Source organism: Elaeis guineensis, chromosome 14 (assembly GCF_000442705.2).
Source record: "Elaeis guineensis isolate ETL-2024a chromosome 14, EG11, whole genome shotgun sequence".
NCBI lineage: Eukaryota > Viridiplantae > Streptophyta > Magnoliopsida > Arecales > Arecaceae > Elaeis > Elaeis guineensis.
The window spans coordinates 48,390,019-48,407,501 of NC_026006.2; the positions used below are offsets into that span (position 1 = coordinate 48,390,019).

The 17,483-nt window shown below is 40.1% G+C and overlaps 1 protein-coding gene across 3 annotated transcripts in view; it reads right to left on the reverse strand.

Annotated features, from left to right (window-relative positions):
- LOC105057818 (putative disease resistance protein RGA4) overlaps positions 1-17,483 on the reverse strand; it is a 61,977-nt gene extending 44,494 nt beyond the window's left edge. The window contains exons 1-2 of one of the 3 annotated variants that reach the window (XR_012136932.1): positions 17,259-17,483; positions 15,552-15,960 (exon numbers count right to left, since the gene is read on the reverse strand). The gene's annotated coding sequence lies outside the window, so the exon portion shown is untranslated. Of the gene's footprint in view, positions 1-15,551; positions 15,961-17,258 lie in introns of those variants that run through there. The other 2 variants (XR_012136933.1, XM_073248856.1) reach the window with 2 other exon arrangements.

Below are 17,483 nucleotides of genomic sequence, written 5' to 3' on the forward strand. Positions count from 1 at the left end.
TTCGCTACTCTCTGCAAATTTCAAATGAAATTAAACCTGATTAAGTGTTCTTTTGGGGTCACCTTAGGAAAGTTTCTTGGTTTCATGGTCTAATGCAGAGGCATCGAAACTAATCCTAAGAAGATCAAGGTCAGATAAGAAATGAACCCATCGAAGTCAAAAAAGGAGGTCCAGTGCCTCACGAGTAAGGTAGCCTGTCTCAATCAATTTATCTCTAGATTAACTGAGTGCTGCCTCACCTTCAAGATTTTGAAGCAACCAAAGGACTTCAAGTGGATCGAAGAAAGCCAGCGGGCATTTGAAGAGCTGAAGAATTATCTCAGCTTAGTACCACTTCTTAGCAAACTAGAGTCAGGTGAAGAATTGTATCTTTACTTAGCAGTCTCGCCAACAGCAATAAATTTAGTGCTCATTCGTGAAGAAGGCAAGGTCCAAAGGCCAATCTACTATATCAACAAAATCCTTTGCCATGTAGAGACCAAATATTCAAGGCTCGAAAGGCTGATCTATGCTCTCATCATCTCAGCTCGAAAGCTCTAACCCTATTTTCAGGCCTACACCATGGTGCTTCTAATTGATCAGCCCCTAAAGCTGGTCCTGCATAAGCCACTGAAGGGAGAGCCATCTAAAGAAGAACCCAAGGAAGTATGGGTCATGCACGTGGATGGGTCATCAAGCTCCATAGGGTCAGGAGTAGGCCTGATCCTCATTGGATCAGGAGAAACCATCATGGAGTATGCCCTATGCTTTGAGTTTCTGACTACTAATAATGAAGCAGAGTGCAAAACCCTCATCGTCAGACTTAGAATAGTGAAAGAACTGGGGATATGAAGTCTGAAGGTCTATAGCAACTCCTAACTTGTGGTTAGCTAAGTTTGAGGAGACTATGAAGCCCAAAAGAAAAACATAAAGAAATACCTACTAAAGGTAAAAAATTTAATCGCCATATTCACTAGCTTTGATATTCAGCAGGTGTTGAGATTAGAAAACTCTTGAGCTGACCTACTATCCAAGCTGGCAACTTCAGCATCATAGGATCTATCCAAGGAATCTTTCTTTGAAGCTATGAAAGGACCCAACATTGAAGAGATTGCTTTGGTGTTGCAGATTGATAGCGAGCCGAGTTGGATAGACCTACTAGTCCACTTCCTTAGAGATCGGATGCTACCAACGAATCCCAAGAAAGCTCACGACTCAGAAACTAGAGACACTACTATATCCTTTATGAAGGCAAGCTATACAGGAGGTCCTTTTTTTTACCACTCCTCAAGTACCTACGTCCCTCCGAGGTTGATTATGTCTTGCGAGAGGTACATGAGGAGATATATGAAAATTATCTGGGAAGCAGGTCACTAGCCTACAAAGTGCTTCAACAAGGATACTACTAGCCCACTATGCAGCAGGATATAGCTGACCTGACCAAATGATGCAACCGATGCCAGCAGAACACAAACATCCAGTGTCAACCCACTGTGCCTCTAAACCCTATCAATGCACCCTAGCCCTTCGCATAGTGGGGGATGGATATTCTGGGGCAGTTCCTCAAGCGTCAGGCCAACAAAAGTTCTTGCTCATCACCATTAATTATTTCACTAAGTGGTTGAAAGCCAAACCACTAGCCTGTATCACCGAAGCCAAGATAAAGAACTTCACTTGGAAGTCCATCGTATGTCGATTTGATCTTTCATGAGTGCTGATCATAAACAATGGATGCCAATTTGCCGAAGTCTATCAAGACTTGAGCATCTCACACCACCTCACATCAGTAGACCATCCCCAGGCTGACAAGGAGGTCGAAGTGACTAAGCAGACTCTTCTGTAGGGTTTGAAATCTAGGTTAGATCATGCAAAAGGATCATGGGCCAATGAGCTTCACCATGTACTCTGGGCCTACTGAACCATATAGAGAATATCCACTGGAGAGATCCCTTTCAACCTCTCCTACAGGATGGAGGTGGTCATCCTAGTAGAAATTGGACTTTCCTCATTATGGATCGAAAACTATGATGACCAAAACAATCCAGAATGGCTTCGAGCAAATCTGGACCTACTTAAAGAAGTTTGAGAAAAAGCACAAGGATGGCAGTCTGTCAACATAGGGTGTCACGATACTACAATTTCTGAGTCCAAGACAAAATATTCAAGGTCGGTGATCTGGTGTTGTGCCAAGTCGAGGTATCTCAATCGAATGAGTGAAAAAAGCTCTCTCTCCCAATTGGGAAGGCCTCTATCGAGTGGACGAGTTCATTAAATCTGGAACCTATCATTTGAAACAACTAGATGAAACTCCACTACGACCCTAAAATTCAAACCTATGGATGTACTACCAATAAGTGTAAACAAGCACTTTCAATAAAAAGTCTTTTTTTTTTAATCCATAAATTTTGTAGATGATTGTAGATCTCATTCTCATGACAACATCTAGACTGAAAACCTCGGCAACCAAGAAGCGAGGGCTAACCTAAAGGACCCTCCAAGGCCCCTTCTTCTTAAACAAGCTCAATTGATGAGAAAGCCTTGGTCATGCGAGAAGTGAGGGCTAACCTAAGAAACCCTCAAAGCCCTCACACCCAAACACTCGAGTTAGAAACCATAGACATCCAAAAGTTGATAGCGAACCTAAAAATTACTCGTCACTAAGGGTTGGCAAGAGTAGAGAGATTTTCTTTACTGACCTAAGGCGATGGAAGTGATGGCGTTCGAAATGAATTAACGTTACTACTAAGACTTACACCACAAATAGCATCAAAAAGATATAGGCATGGAAACATTGACATCAAATTTCAACTTTGTTCCATTAAATTATGAAGGTCAAGTCTACTGATTACAATACATGCTTGACAAATAATGGGTGACCAAAAAAAACATACATCGATATTATCAACCATTAAGGCTCTGAGGTGGGACTATCCCTGATTTAAGAATGGTCTTCGATAGCTAGACCAAGCACATCTTCAATCATGGGCACTTCATCTTCAGTGTCTTCGGCCTCAAGCATCCCCAGATCACTTGGTAAGGGGACCTTGAGAAGACCAACATCGACTTCAGGGAAGAGTGCCTGACCAAGGCCTTGCACTTCTTGAAGCCAATCTCATAAGCCATAATAGAGGCCTTGATAGTATTGAGTATGACTTAAATCTGATTAGCAACAACACTGGCTTTCATATGCTTGACCTTGTCTTCAGTGGCATTGGATGCGGCCTCACTCACCGCCACCTTCCAAGCAAGCTCCATCATCGCCAACCTATCATGCTCAACCGAATGCTATAAAACAACAATTCTTTCCTTGTTCGTATGTTGCTCATTTCAAAGCCAAACAACCCTCTTAGCAGTGCCCCATCTTGCTTCTTCAGTGGTCTTAGTCAAATCCACCAAGTATTCTAAAGTAGCAATGCTCTCCCTAGCTACGTGAAGCTCATTTCAGAACCATGCAATTTTTTTGCAGCACCCCACTTCGCCTCCTCAGTGGCTTTAGTTGATCTTGCATGAGCTTCGACTAATTAAATCCTCTCTGAAGCCTACGTTTTGTCAATTTGCCTAATATTTTTTCTCAAGTTCTTCACTTCTGCAATAGCATCGGTGCAAGCTTTTTCTCTTTCCATGGCCCTTTCCTTTATTTTAGAAGCTTTCTTCCTGACCTCGTGAGCCTCTTTTTCAAGAGCCTCAATTCAAACACTGATGGATAGAGCCATGACTCTTGATTAAGGCTCAGCACAATGATAAATGACTCTGCATTCACAAAACTCATACTAGCGAGACTGCGTGGAGATAAAACGAGGGCACGACACAAATTAGGAGAGAACTTCAGAGGTAAAGATCTCTTCCATTAAGTAAAAAGTTCATTTTTATATAACAAATAGAACAAGAAAATGGAAGCAAAAGAGTACAAAAAATTTAGAGCCTAAGTAGAGGCATCTACAACCTCAGGTGAAGCATTGGTCGAGGAACCTAGGGTGGTGGTCGCCGGCTGGATTATCTCCTCTGTGGGTGCAGGCATCAGTGAACGCTATTCCCTAATGACTACAGGCTTAGGTTCTGTTGTGCTTAGGCGGCCACAACCTCCAACTATGGCTGCCCTTCGACACTCATAGGTTTTGGTGGAGGTTGATCGTCATCAACTTCTTCCACCTCATCTAGAAATGATAAATCTAACTCTAGAAGGTAAGCTGATATCCTCTGACGGTAAAATTTTTGTCAGACAATGAAGGCTTCCTTATCAAATTTGACCTTCTCCTCAATAGAATCATGTGCTGCATGGAAGGTCTCCACCACTAGATGACCTACCTCAATGATCTAGCCCTTCACCCTCTTCTTAACCTCAGTGACCTTCGCTTGCACGGCCTAATGTTTCTTCTTCTCTGAAGCTAGTTTGGCCTCAACCTTGTCCTCGGATGCCTCAACCTTCTCTAGTGCCTCCTTAAGGCACTTAGCTTCGATCTTGGCTACCTTCACTATGGATCAGGTCTCCACCATGATCGAGTCAACTTCTTCACATTTCTTATGCACACCGACAACCATTGACCAGACGATCTTTTTTGAATTGATAAAAACTATGATGTAATAGCCCAGCTACACAAGCAAGTAAAATTAGTCAGCTCTGACAGGCATGCACAAGGAACGAGTTAAAGGAAGACTTCCTCGAACGAAGGAAGTAATCACCTCTCTCTATTAAAGGTTAAGACTCAAGCCCTCCAGCCTCTTAAGGTCCTCTAAGAGAAGCATATCTTGGAGCCAGACATGAGCAACCCTCTAGTTCTCTAAGGAGAAATCGAATGGTGGGATCGAAGTGCCCAATCTTTGATCGGTCGGGGCAGCGATAGGAGCTGAGCTGACCTACCCAACTTAGGAGGGCTGTTGGATGTATGTCCTAAAAGTCAATATGGTTGACATATTATAATAACTCTAGGATATCATTTTATACTTAAAAATATTAATTTGATCAATAAAAAGATAAATTTATTTTTATTCAAGTGTGATGTGTCCTTGAATCATCCATGAAATTAATACTTATGATACATATTCTTAAGATGTTGAGAATTAGAGATATGTATAATTAATTTTTAAATTACTTTTGATCATAATATCATCATGACGATGGTGATCGATCCAGATAGATCGATGTATAGATTATTTTCTTCGAGATAAATGAGTCACTGATCTATAGTATAGAGATACTGAGCGATAAGTGCAGATAGTTGTTAGAGAATAACTAATACTAAGCATGATCATATAAGAGATCACATAGACTTCTACTCAATCTTCAGTGATTATCTCGATACTATAGTTATGTGAATGGTTCTTCGACTTGTGATGGCATGGTTGCTCATAGTGAGGCTGCTAGAATTTGACTGACATAGAAATATGGTCTCTTTGAATCTTTGTAGTAGATGTTGGTGATAGTTGATCTACTATAGGAGTAGGATACGTATCTAGATGAAATATATCGATTTTAATAGAAAAAAATAGTCCTATGAGATTTGAGAGGTAAGTCTGAAAGTCTATAGCCACAACAGTGTGATTGATAGAAAAGAATTTTTATAAGAATCACAATTAGACTTGAGCTAATCGAATCTATCATATGACTAATGATGAGATTTGATGATTTATCCATGACCTGCCATCTAATCGAATCTCACGATAGAGAGATTGAATCTCACGATAAAGAGATTGAATCACACGAAAACTACTCTTTAAGATTCGTTATTCAGTTCTATTGAGTTACCACTATATATTGCTAGATATCACTAGTGGATTGTGAGAGCTCACAAAGATTGTTCTGGATCAACAATCCTTGTTGAGTTAGAGTGAAATTATTCTGACTCATTGAAAAAAATTTTAATGATATCATGATAAAGATTACGGTATATCTCACTATCAGACAGAATTGAACCTATGGGGTTGTTGAAAAATATGTCCAAAACTAATCGTTAGACGATTGTGCTCATCTTGTAAATTATATATAAATTTTTATTAATAAAAATTATTTGAAATTTTCATTATAAATTGATCATCTTTGAACTCCTGTGTTGTAATAAAATTCTTAAGACTATTATTAATCGACAAAGGAGGATTTGTTGTTAAGTTCTTAAAAATATTCGCGATCAAAGATACGCTATTACTAAGATGATAGCGATATCAAGTGTAGGTCGTTGTGTGCCATATGAGTTGGTTGTCCTCTTAACCAAAAAGTGTGGAGACACTATTATGGCATGCAAATAAAATGTAGGAGTACATTCACATCAAACGTGATCATATGTCGAGTACTCTGCTGTCAAGAGTAGCTCGTGAAGGGTATGGGTATAAGTATCCCTCTGATCTGAGACCACCACAGTGACTTATAAGCAACTCACTGTACTTTAGAACCAGACCATCTGAGTTTCTAACTTAGTAACGAAAAGATACTGGATGCAGTCAAGTACTTATCAAGTCGGTATGTGAGTCAAGATGAAATTGATCCCTCTGAATTAGTAGGAGATATGCATCAATGTATTTCAATTTAGCAAAATCTTGACCAGGATAATCCATAAAATAGATTTAAAAGGTTGAAATATAATGTGATCGACTTAATTAGAGTTGACAGTTAAATCCTAGGTTACCTTGAGCATTTGAGTCAAAGAGATGAATGATACGGTAACTATATGCCAGTAGGTTCTAGAATGTTACTTTACAATATTTCAACCTTTTCGATCGTCGGGTCATCATTGCTAGATGGTTACATCAATTGGTATAAAAAATTATTTCTATACTATCGGCTTAAGTTCGAAACTATGGGATCACACGTATTAGAAGATTTGATTAGATCTGATGGTTGAAGAGTCCAATTAGATTGTGACTCTGGTGAAGAGTCCTACTCGGACTAGGACTCTGTGGGAGAGTCCCACTGAGACTGAGACTCTACCATTTATAAAAAATTAATTAATAATTAGATTACTAATTGATTCAATTTGATTAAGTAAAGAGCTTTAGAATAAGTCTAATTAAATTAGATTCAGTTTGACTCAGATTGGGATTGATATGATCAAACCCGATTATAAGAAAAATTTGATCCTGATTCGATCAGGGTTTAGACTCGACTAATTCCTAATTAGATTAAAAATTTGATAAAATATTTAGATTTTTAATTAGATTAGATTCATTTCTATCAGTAGTTTCAATCTAAATTTGATTTGGATTTGAATTGACTTAGAAATGAAGAGTCCAAGTCAGACTAGAACTCTATCCTTATCTTTTACGCCACATCTGGATCTATGCCAATTTCTCTATGCCTAATTGGATTTGGGTTATGATTTTTGGCATCATGAGAGAGGATCTAATAAGGATGGGTGGCAATAGTTGATGAGTCATAATATTATCTTTTGCCAAATTCGAATGCGATCTGAATTAGAGATAAGATGCATACTAAGAAAAGAATTTTTCATATATAGTATATTATTGGAGCTATATTATTTTTTTTCTTATTTTTTTTGAAGAATCCTTTAACATGTGAGACTTTAGATTCCTTCTCCATATTCTATTGATTTTTTTGAAATTTTTTAGGATGCCAAAAAGAGGTTTTGGCATTGATTCATGGCACCCTTTCTTGGGAAGTCTCAATTCCTAGTTTATAAAAAGGGGACCCCTCTCTTGGACATCCCATGATCAATTCTCTTGTGGATTTTTTATTTTTAGAACCTCTTCTCCTCCTCCTCTCTTCCTCTTCTAGATCTTCTATCATTTTAGAATATCCAAGATGTTTGTAGAAGAAGAAAGAGATCAGCTGTCGAAGTTGTTCGCAGACTAGTATCTCCGAGCTCCTGATCTGCATCAGTCTTCATGTAGATTTTTTTATAGAGGCCAGATGACTTTATGTGGCTATGAGTGATCTAAGAAATACTCTCTCTCCAACTATTAGACCAGAGGAGATCAAAATTAAAATTTATTTGATAACGATCTCTAACTTATTTTGATTCCTATGGTAGATCTAATTATTAGATCTAGAATTTCAGCATCGATAAGATCGATGTGATTTTTATTTTCAGATCTAAAGTATATATTTTTTATATCAAAGATCTTGATATAGTAGTCTAAGATTAGATTTTATATATATGATTAAGATTAAATTATTTAATCTATTATTTTTACTGCATAAAAATTTTAAAATTACATGTACTGCACTACCGCATATTTCCTTCAACTGGTATTAGAGTCAGATTATTTTGATATGAATTAATATGATTTTAGATATATTTTTTTTTATTATTAGATTTGATTATTTATAATTTAGATTAGATCTAAATTAATTTATTTTTAGATCTAACTATTAATTATTTAGATTAGATATTCTGAGTAGCAAAGTACTCGGATTAGGTAATCACCAGACTATCCAATCATAGGAACAAGTAGGGTTTCATGATCCTCTCCTCCTTCGATCCACCCATCTAAAGATGCGAATGATGAATAGAAGGAGAAGAATGAAAATGAAAGGAAGGGAGTGGAAGCCAAGGGTGATGGAAAGGAAGATAGGACCAAAGGAATAGAAGAAAAAAGACTAGGGATAGGCTTAAAAGACTAATTTGCTCAACCGGAGATTGCTTAGTTGAGAAATCTGGAGGGACAGCCAGAGATTACTAAAGAGGTCTTGGTTTTTGCTAGCAATGTGCCATTATCATAGGGTGGAAGTGAGCAATGAAGAGGAAAACGGAGGAAGAAAGAGGTGCCCTTATTTATAAATGAATCAAATGGCCCTGATTCTGCATCAATTCATCTAGGGACACCAGATTGCCACCACGCAATGTCACAAGATAGGCTGAAATCATACCTCTAGACAGTGCATTTATGTGCATGTCTCAAACGACGTGCATGAGGCTTTGAATCTGACATCCCCCTCGATGCCGGCTCGTAGTTAATCATGACAAAGTGATGCTTCACATCTTGCCCAAGCAACATGGGCATGTTATTCCAACTAAGGGACCCAGCACTAAACATGTATCCTTGGTGGATCTGACCAGATGTACTACTTTTGTCTGATCTAATTCTAGCTCTAACTTGGGAGTAGGGAGTAATGTTATGGATAAAAAATCTCTACTACCCAAACTAATGACACTGAAAAACCTTGATCACGGTCGACCTAAGATTGACCGTCGAACCCTACTTCGACCGTCGATCCATGCTTTGACCAATCTTGGCTTTGATCGACATACTTGGAAGGGTCAACTAGGAATGCTCGTGCAATGCTTTTCAAATCACACGACTACTAAAAACAACTAGCCAGAAGTCGGATAAGACAACAACAACTACCAAATCTTGGGAGATCAGGCTAGAAATCTTAGATACACAGTCTCTCTCCTTCATATGCTCCTTTCTATCTATTTTAGTTTTTTTACTTGAACACCGAAGTGTCTCTGTCAAAGCCAACTCTGATCAGAGACTTATTTTACAGCACCAACTATCGCCATCCTACAGTCGCCGCCTAACTCAAGCCAATCCTATCCAAATCAAGAATCTACAGCAACAGCTATTATTTTACTAAAGATTATTTTGATCATTTTTGAAATTTTTCTAACATGATATTTGAATCTCTTTTAAGATTAATGCTTTGTTAAGTTATAGATTAAAATATTGGATAAAAATAAGAATTTTTTGCATACGTGATCTCCTAAATATTAAAATTTACATGAATATCCTTTCTAAATTAATATTTATATATTTATGTATGCATTTTTTTTTTCATTTTTTCTTGCATATGTACCTATACCATTTAATGCTAATAAGAAATTAATAGTTTCTAATTTAAATGACTGAAATATCTTTAATAGTAAAATATGTAAAAAAAATATTTATAAAGATATACACGCTAATAGTAATTTTATAAAAATATTAATATAATAATTTTATATATTTAAAAAGATTTTTATTAAAAAGTAATTTTTTTTTTCTTAGAATTGTATCAATTAAAATTATAATCTAATGATCCAACGTCTACAACATCACATAAATATATTTGAACTTGATCGGATCAAGTTTGACCTAACAGTATAGTAGTTTACTATATGGTTACCTATCAGAAATTGAACAAAATCTAGCTTCAAAATAGCCTTGTTAGCTGATGTGCGTCGCCCCCCGGTGGATGATAGGAGGAACCGCATTGTATCAACAGCCCTCAACTTAATTATGTTTTTTAACTGCTAAGTGTTATGATATAAACTAGCAATATTACTAATAAATTCTCATTTGGTGATAATTAAGAATTGAATTTTTGTGCATATAAACCCTCCTACATATGTAAAATTATATAAATACCCTCGCAAAACTACTATTTACATTTATATCCTTATAAATTTTTCTTTTTACATGTCTATCAATTTAGGGTATTTCAATTATTTAAATTATAATTGTTAATTTTTTAATGATATTAGATAATATGGGTGCATATGCAAGAAAAAGGAAAAAAAATATGTATGCAAAATAAGTATTTTATAAGAATATACATGTAAATATCAATTTAGGGGTATTCATATAAATTCTAATATTTAGGAGGGTATGTATGTATAAAAGCCCAAATAATAAACCTAATGGGGATAAGTGTTGATTTTTTTTAAACTATTGTCTAAAGGGGGATTTTGTAATTTAGTAAAAAGTCTTTGTTCTAATCTTTGTTCTCCTCCAACCTACCCCTAACTTGTACATGAGAAAATAAGACCCAGGAAGACAATAATTCCTAGTCAGTTAATAAAGTTGATTACATTTTGCTGAAAGTCTTGCTCATTTATAAGATTAACCAACCAGCAAAATGTGTTTCTTATGTGCTTACCTTATGTTGAGTTAGGTATTTGTTGCAAATTTGAGTAAGCCACGTGAGATCATCGAAGTCTTGGCAAACAACTATATAGAATTGCTGGTGCTACTTCATATTTCATAAATATCTAGAAATAGATTTTGAGTAGGTTGGCCCAAATCCTATAGAAAAAAAAAAAAAATTATCTTTCGTTGATTGTAACGGCCTAACCTATAATCCTATAGGATTACAGTCCAACCATGAGTTTTATAGGATTTTCAATTAAACCATCAAACATGCCTAATGTGGTTGTAACCCACTTAGCAAAGAGACGAAAAGAGAAAAAAAAAAGAAAAGTAAGTGGCTATAGTTTCTGGCTCATCTCTCTCTCTCTCTCTCTCTCGTGCACACACAGATGCACTCACTTCAGGTTTAAAGCGATGTTTGTTGTGCCTGATTTGGCCAATACTGGTGATATAACGTCGACATTTTGCACTGTCAGTGGATGCTTTGAAATCATAGTCTCTAAAATATTACTTTAAAATATCGGCATTCATGCTATATTATCTAGATCCTTCGATTTACTTTAAAATATAGAGGAATAACTCTTGAATCTCATTCAAAGATAGATTCTTTCTAACCACTATAAAAGATACTAATCATCATGAGGATAGGATAGAATCTATGACTTTTATATCAGATAAATCACATGTACTCCCTAACTGATCAATCATCTTGTTATTATTATATTGAACCTCTTTTAAGTTATCTCTTATCACAAACGTTAGGTTCCTACCGCTGGAAGATCTTTTATAGGCTAAGCCTCATCCTGCTTGATAACTCTAGGATCTTCTCCCTTTTATAGGCATTGACTATATCTTGTAATTATTCAGTCATATTATTAAAATAAAAAGAATAAATAGAAGATATTTTTATTATATATTTATAATAATATGGATAAATTAATTGTTAGGATTTGACGCCTCGAGATTCAGCCCACATTGAGCCCACAGCGAGGTTCGCGGCGAAAAACGGAGTCCAACGAGACCAAGATCATCTGAAACGGAGCTCGGATGGAGGAGATACGAGCTTTTGAAGTCGGCACGAGAATCGAGGCGGCGGAGGACCGCCGGCGACCGGCGGCGGGCGGCAGCGGCGCGGCCGCAGGCGGCGGCACGCGGGACGCGCGTCCCAGGCCCGCGTGGGACGCGGGACCCAGGCCCGCGCGGGACGCGCGACCCAGGCCTGCGCAGGACGCGAGTCCCAGGCCCAGGCTCGCGCGGGACGCGCGACCCAGGCCCAGGCCCGCGCGGGACGCGCGACCCAGCGGCCTGCTGGCCCATCCCCGGTCCACCGTGGACCGGGTGGTCCACGACGCGGTCTGCGAACCGCGTGGGCATTTCCCACGCGTTTCTCGCGGTCCACGGCCCTATTTCGTGGACCGGAGCGCGATCTAAGGGTCGAGGACGCTCCCGGTCTTGATCCGACGGTCAGGAGGGTTTTTTGGCTATGTTTAGGATTCCTAATCACTCTCTAACCTATGTTTAAGGCTTTAAAAAGCCTGAGAACGAACAGAAGAGGTTGAGGCGCTCGGTTTTCTCGCCGCCGTACGAACCGTGGAAAGAGAGAGGCGCGGGTGTGCTGTGAGAGAAGGAGCAGGAGGCTCCTGGACAGCGGTCGCCAGGCTCTTCAGGGGTTCAGGGGGGTCTCCAAGAGAGAGAGAGCTTTTGTGTGGGGAACTTCATGTGAGAGAGAATTGGATGTACAAGGGTTGAGGGTGAGGTCTCCTCTTGTAAAATTTTCTTTTCATAGTGAAGTTTGCATGCCCCGTGGAGGCGAGCCCTTTTGTGGCTGATCCACGTATTTTGATTATTTTTCCTTTTGTTTTGTTTCTTCTTTCTTCCTGCTGCATCGCGTGGTACTGAAAGGGTCTTGGAAGGTGGTGTCCTGGCCAGACATCCACCCAACAAGTGGTATCAGAGCAAGGCGGTACAAGGACGCAGATTGCAGTGGTGGTGAGCAAGACTGAAGATGGAGAAAACAAGAACAATCAAGATGGAGATCAACAAGTTCGATGGTAAGAGCAATTTCTCCTTGTGGCAGGTAAGGGTGAAGGACGTGCTCATCCAACAGGGGTTGATCGATGCTCTCTTGTGCGATGAGAAGCTGACCACCATGGAGGTGCGGGATTGGAAACGGCTACAGATGCAGGTGGTGAGTACCATCCGCATGTACCTAGCGGATGAGGTGGTGATCCATGTGCTAAGCGAGACTTCCCCGACGGTGCTGTGGTCGAAGCTCGAGGAGTTGTACATGGCGAAGTCTCTCACCAACACTCTTTTCCTCTGGAGGCAGTTTTACCAACTGCGGATGACTGAGGGACAGAGCGTGCAGGAGCATCTGAGCCACTTCCAGAAGATCCTCACCGACCTTCTCAGTGTTGGCGAGAACGTTGAGGAGAAGACCAGGGCGCTGGTTTTGCTGGCGTCGCTTCCCCCTTCGTACGAGTCCTTGGTGACTGCTCTTCTAGTGGGGAAGAGCACTATCAAGATGGACGAGGTCACCGCGGCGATACTCCAGAACGAGGTTCTCAGGAGGGAGAACCCAGCTTCGAGCTCAGGTGGCGATAGCTCAGCTTTGATGACTTCTGGAGGAGCAGGAGGCGGTAGACGGAGCGACAGGAGATCGCATCGAGGGCGGTCTAAGTCCAGGAGGGACTTGAGCAAAACCAGGTGTTACCGGTGTGAGGAGTTGGGGCATCTAGCCAGAGATTGCCCTCAACTGAAAAATCGGACGGTGGCTGCTGTAGCGACGGCCGGCAGTGATTCAGATGGAGATGTCCTGGAGATATCTGACGAGGTATCTACTTCTTCCCAGCAGTGGATATTAGATTCTGCATGCCCCTATCATGTGTGTTGCAGAGAGGAGCAGTTTGACTCCCTGGAGAACAGTGAGAGCACTGTATATCTGCCGGATGGATCGAGCTGTGCGATCAGAGGCATTGGGACGGTCAGCTGGAGGACACATGATGGTGCAGTGAGGAGATTGGGGGAGGTCCGATACATATCCGATTTCAGGCGGAATCTTATCTCACTTAGCAGACTGGATTCGAGAGGCTACAGGACGGTAGCTGGTGGAGGAATCCTGAGGGTGCTACGCGGCGATAGGATTGTGCTGGAGGGGAAGAAGGGGAACAGAGGACATTATTACCTGGCAGGGAGCCCAGTGCGAGGTGGAGCATCGGGAGCCAGGTGGAGCCCAGAGCGAGGTGGAGCTCCAAGAGGCGGATCGGGCACGAGACAGGAGACTCGGGAGGACGAGAGGCGACGTCGCAAGGTAAGATTCCTATTGCCGCAGGATGATGCCCCGAGCAGGTCTCAGGTCAGGAGGAGCACAGCATACGATGGAGATGGGATCGAGCAGCCTGGCTCGACTCCCATGTTTGCCCATCCATGATCAGCAGGCGATTGCCCCAGGGCATGGGGGCGCGGAGATCCAGAAGTTCTCTGAGTTTGGAGGAGGCCGAATATCGAGTCGAGGTGGAGATTGTTAGGATTTGACGCCTCGAGATTCAGCCCACATTGAGCCCACAGCGAGGTTCGCGGCGAAAAATGGAGTCCAACGAGACCAAGATCATCTGAAACGGAGCTCGGATGGAGGAGATACGAGCTTTTGAAGTCGGCACGAGAATCGAGGCGGTGGAGGACCGCCGGCGACCGGCGGCGGGCGGCAGCGGCGCGGCCGCAGGCGGCGGCACGCGGGACGCGCGTCCCAGGCCCGCGTGGGACGCGGGACCCAGGCCCGCGCGGGACGCGCGACCCAGGCCCAGGCCCGCGCGGGACGCGCGACCCAGCGGCCTGCTGGCCCATCCCCGGTCCACCGTGGACCGGGTGGTCCACGACGCGGTCTGCGAACCGCGTGGGCGTTTCCCACGCGGTTCTCGCGGTCCACGGCCCTATTTCGTGGACCGGAGCGCGATCTAAGGGTCGAGGACGCTCCCGGTCTTGATCCGACGGTCAGGAGGGTTTTTTGGCTATGTTTAGGATTCCTAATCACTCTCTAACCTATGTTTAAGGCTTTAAAAAGCCTGAGAATGAGAACGAACAGAAGAGGTTGAGGCGCTCGATTTTCTCGCCGCCGTACGAACCGTGGAGAGAGAGAGGCGCGGGTGTGCTGTGAGAGAAGGAGCAGGAGGCTCCTGGACAGCGGTCGCCAGGCTCTTCAGGGGTTCAGGGGGTCTCCAAGAGAGAGAGAGCTTTTGTGAGGGGAACTTCATGTGAGAGAGAATTGGGTGTACAAGGGTTGAGGGTGAGGTCTCCTCTTGTAAAATTTTCTTTTCATAGTGAAGTTTGCATGCCCCGTGGAGGCGAGCCCTTTTGTGGCTGATCCACGTATTTTGATTGTTTTTCCTTTTGTTTTGTTTTTTCTTTCTTCCTGCTGCATCGCGTGGTACTGAAAGGGTCTTGGAAGGTGGTGTCCTGGCCAGACATCCACCCAACATTAATAAATATATTTAAGAATAGAAAATATGACAATCTATACAGTAGGTAAAAATAATTGTCTACTTAATAGCTTGGCCCTCACGAAAAGACAACAGATGCAAGAATTATCTTGCCTCGAGGGCCCTGCTAAAGGTAGATCAGAAGAATTTTAGATAAGATGCCAGAATAACGTTGTTACATAAAAGCATATGCTTTATGAGTATATCAATTCACAGTAGCATGAAGCTCAGCTTGGGTAATTTGAGTATCTAATTTAAGATTGTAACCATGGAATACATAATCACTTACCACAGGCATAAAGAAATTCAATAAGCCCTTAAGATGGAGAATACAATTAAACAATCCATTGAATGGAGAAGGTCTGTACTACAATTAGAAATAATGCTAGCTAAGAAAAAGAATCAGACAACATTAAAATGTAGATGGTAGCAACCTAAAAATATCAAAGTTCAGCAGCCAGTTTCATAAAATATGTAGCATGGTCAATATTTTGCGGTTGCACGCTTCAATCCATTCCCCATTCTTATTTTTTTGATAGTTTTTTTTCATGGTAGAAATCCCCATTCTTATTGACGAACAACAAAAATACTATGAAACTGAAATGCTTTTTGAGCGGAAGCAGTAGCGCGCGACTAGTAAAAATAAGGTACTCCGTATTGTCTTTTGATGCCTATGATGCTCACTGCTTTAGTGGTGCAAAAAGACCTTAACAAAAAGAAATTAAGGATGCATTTGGTTAGTCATTAAAAAAAATATTTTTTTTATTTTTAAATTTTTAAAAATAAAAATTAAAAAATAATATTTAGTAACATCATGAAAAATAAAAAGTAAAAATTAAAATAATTATTTTATATGTAAAATAAAAATTTTTTATTTTTTAAAATTTATTTTTTTTATTTTTTTTGTTTCTATACATCTAAAATATCAAACTAAAAAATAAAAAGCCCGAACCCTTCTTCCTCATCAAGCTCTTCACCTCTCCACCCATTTCTCTCTCCCTTCTTGAATCTTTCTCTCTCATCGAGCTCTTCACTTGCCGTCCCCAAATATTGCTTTTTGTTTTATAGCAATGTAGTTATCAAATATATTTTTTATTTTTTTATTTTTATTTAATAATAAAAATAAAAAAATAATTTTTAAAAATTAAAAATAAAAAAATATAATCAAATGCATTCTAAATAAATGTCAAATATACACAAAATAACATTATTACCGTGGTAAAGTCAAAAAGAAGAGAAAAATAAAAGAACACAAAACAAACATATTTAACGGATGTCAGATAACAAGGAAATCAGTGTCATTTACATGCTGAATTTCGTAAGGCAAATTATTCAACACCAAAGACCACAAGTCGCTGTACCGGAAGTCTACAAAATTTTCCCCACCCTAAAGGAATTTTATTCCATTAACAGTATAGATTAGCACGAGAACAAACAAGTTCTCTGTACAAGACCTTGATTCTTCCCTTGATGGTAAACTAAGAATGGTGGGGAGCAAAACAAATACAGTAAAGAATTCTGGGCGCAATGGTTCACAAAATCAAGTTCTTGAACCACATAAAAAAAAAATAGGGGAGCAAATTAGATTGGACATTTATGAATTAATGGTGATGTACAGGCCAAAAGATACTGCATGAATGTGATCTTCAAAATGGACTTTAAAGTTTCAAAAAACATCAAATATAGTTAAAAGTTAAAAGCTTATGTCAGAAAACTTGCATCCAAAAAAGTACAAAGTGGTGTTCATTTGTTTAAGATTTTATTAACAATATCTTCGTTCATGCAATTATGAGGGGAAACTCAAATGGTGATCTGACAATTACTGTGTTAGATTATGCCTGTTACCATATTCCTGAGATGCAGATGAATGAATGGAATTATACAAAGAAATGAGAAAGAGGAAGATAACTTTTCAACAGCAAGCAAACAATGGATTCCTCGAGACAGATGCTGATTGCAAACTGAAGAAAAGAATTATCCAAAGAAAAATTATTGAAAAATTACCTCACAAATTTCAGAACTCTGAAGCCTGGGACTAAATACTAGACGATATGCAGGTTAGTCTACCAAATATGTCCAGATTCACCGGCATAGAAGTTTTAGAAAGATTCAATTTCATCCTTTTCATCAGCCATCATCATAAACCAAGCTCACTTTCCTTTCCCCTTAAGCATAGATCAAATTGAGAGTCATTGAGCTCCAACGACGAGACACGGATATAAGCCATGG